This window comes from Lipotes vexillifer, unplaced genomic scaffold, assembly GCF_000442215.2.
Source record: "Lipotes vexillifer unplaced genomic scaffold, Lipotes_vexillifer_v1.1 scaffold252, whole genome shotgun sequence".
Taxonomy (NCBI): domain Eukaryota; kingdom Metazoa; phylum Chordata; class Mammalia; order Artiodactyla; family Lipotidae; genus Lipotes; species Lipotes vexillifer.
The window spans coordinates 3,800,104-3,802,994 of NW_006773367.1; the positions used below are offsets into that span (position 1 = coordinate 3,800,104).

At 39.7% G+C, this 2,891-nt stretch overlaps 1 pseudogene; it reads left to right on the forward strand.

Moving 5' to 3' along the window:
• The first annotated feature begins 1,000 nt into the window (after positions 1 to 1,000).
• Positions 1,001 to 1,525, forward strand: LOC103091610 (dnaJ homolog subfamily C member 15 pseudogene; annotated as a pseudogene).
• The last annotated feature ends 1,366 nt before the right edge of the window (positions 1,526 to 2,891 follow it).

A 2,891-nucleotide genomic window follows, 5' to 3' on the forward strand; every position in this document is an offset into this window, starting at 1 on the left:
AATCAGCTCTACTTGAATGTTCACAATCCAAGGAGTAATGGCATTCTGGCTTTGATGCCTTCTATTATTGTTTACATAGCAAGCGAGACTAATATTAACAGCCTTTGGAAAGATGCCCTTTCATACTTGATGCTGAGGTCATCTGGTTCAAATAGAAAACCTTGAGAAAAGTGAGTCTGTCTCCCCTAGAGGCTGTCATTTATTATTTAAACATTAAGAGTCCCTTCATTGTCCTTGCTGGATCTGTAAGTCATAGCTACCCTGGCACACATCCAGCCCAGCCAGCTGCTCTTTGATCAGCCCTTTGGATGGATCTACAGTTGCATCACTTAGAGGTGGGATCACCAGGCCTCTCTGTGCCCTAATGCCATTCCCCTCTGGTGCATGTGAATGTCATATGATAAATGGGACTTTCTCTCTAGATGGAGACCAGAGACATCCCTTACCTGCTCACCAATGCCTGCATATCTGGTATCAAAAGCAGCCTTGCAGAACACCTCCTACTGTAAAAATCAATATGATGTCCAAAATGTGTATATCCTACAGTGTGCTTGTGTGTGTTTTGTGTTTTTCCACTTGAAAAGCAAATATGATCCCAACATCTGCATTAGGAAGTATTAGTAAATTGAGACTTGCTTGCTGAAGTTTTACTTAGTCATGGCTCTAAGAATGCCTAAGGCAGGACCTTGCACATGGCAGTGGGAAATGGATGTGCTGACATAATGAAATGATGATGCTGAATGACTTTCATTATTATTATTAGTCTTCTGGTGGGTAATATTTAGGGTACTTGCCAAATTATAGAACTATTCCTTTATCAGCTTTGTCCCACTTTTATACCTTGTCACCTGAAGCAGAATTCCTTTTTTTTTTTTTAAGACGTCAAAATTTATTTGACAAGTCTTCTATTGATAGATGTTTTGTAGCAGAAGTCTTAAAATGTGATAAAGGTACATACGCTGGAGGATGAGGAAGAAAATTTCTCTGTTTGTTCAACCAAATGGCTAAATGCACTGTGACCAAGGCTGGGAATCTAAAAATAGTCATTTTTATAATAGTTGCTTCAATTTACATCAAAGTAACATCTAAAGTTACATTAAGCCCTTGGCAGTGGCATCCCAGCCGTCTAACCCCCCCACCCCACACCAAGCGGTCAGATGCCAACGGCGACCGGGGACTGGCAAGAAGTTTGATAGCTGTGGGGCTGGGTATTGCAGCTCTTGGATTTTCAGGTCATTGTGCATTTCAGATCTGGAAACCTCTAGGACAAGAAATCACAGAAACTGCAAAGAAGATTTCAACTCCTAGCTTTTCATCCTACTATAAAGGAGGATTTGAAGAGAAAATGAATATGCGAGAAGTGAGTTTTATTTTGGGTGTAAGCCCATCTGCCAGCAAGGCCAAGATTAGAGCAGCTCACAGGAGAATCGTGATTTTGAATCACCCAGATAAAGGTGGATCTCCTTACTTAGCAACCAAAATTAATGAAGCAAAAGAGTTGTTAGAAGCAACCACCAAACATTGACTGATGCTCAAGGACCACTCTGAAGCAGAAAAAGGGGGAATCTTATAAAAAATGTCCTGCAAGTTAACCGAAACCCTGGCCTTCATAATTTTCATACACGTACTGACCACAATCATTTCTTCCACTACTAAACTATATAACAGTAAAAGATGAACAATCAGAAAAAGTTACATTAAGCATGAACACACCCATGGCAGGGATTAAAAGAAAACATTTTAAAAAAGGCAATCAGTTGCCAACGTGATACAGTGAAAAGACTTGATGCTCCAAGTCTTGGCTCAGGTCCTGGGTGCAAATGTTCTAGGCTGGCAGATCTTGGGCAAGTCACTGAATGTCTCTAAGCCTGTGTCCTTGTCTGTTAACCTCACAGTCCTGCTGTGAGGAGTAAATGTGACAATGAATTTGGAGACCACGTTGTCAGTGCTATTCCAGTGTTCTTATTTTAAAGTTTATTGCTTTTAGAGCTATATGAATTGGGTGTTGAGACATTTAAAAATTCTTCAGCATATATGGTGGGGTTCAGAGAGCCCGATTCACATGATGCTAATTTGCAAGTGTCAGCCACATCCAGCTATGGGGTTGCTTGGGGAGTCTGTGGCAACAAGAACTGCCTTTCCCACAAGCTGTGGCTGCTGCTGCTGCTTGGTTCCTCTCTTCCTCCTTCCATTTCTCTTCAGAGCTCCACCACCATCCCCTGCCAGTAGCTGAGACTGTAACTTTGCGCACAAGGTAGATTAAATACACTTTTGTAGTTGGCTTTTATAGTTAAGCACCAAACATAATTAAGCTTACATGTGAAAAAGTCTTGCAATTTACAAAGGACTGACAAAAAATACATTTTTGAAGATCGGTATGTTTGGAAATTGAGGACTGCTCTGGGCAATATTTTTTTTATGTGTAGACCTGGCATAATTTTTCTCTAAATTAGATAAGGGATATTTGCAGCTAAAGGCAATACTCTGGCTAATGTTTAATATTGATGAGCAGGTAGAAAAGTCATGAACCATGATTCTCTTTACATGTCTACTGCCAATGCTTAACCAAATCAGGAATGGAGTCTCCTTGATCTGATAAAAGTTATCTACAAAACAACCTACAGATGTATATGGTGAAATACTGAACATATTCCCCTAAGTTGAGAACAAGACAAGGATGTCCACTCACACTACATCTATTCAACATTGTACTGGAGGTCCCAGACAGTAGAGAAAAATCAAGAGAAGTATAAAGAAAAGTTATAAAGATGAGAAAGGAAGAACTAGAGGTGTCTTTGTAGATGGTGATTGTGTATATAGAAAATTCAGTGTAATTCACATGATGAAACTTTCTAAGGAGCTGAAAAATATTATACATTATACACAACAAA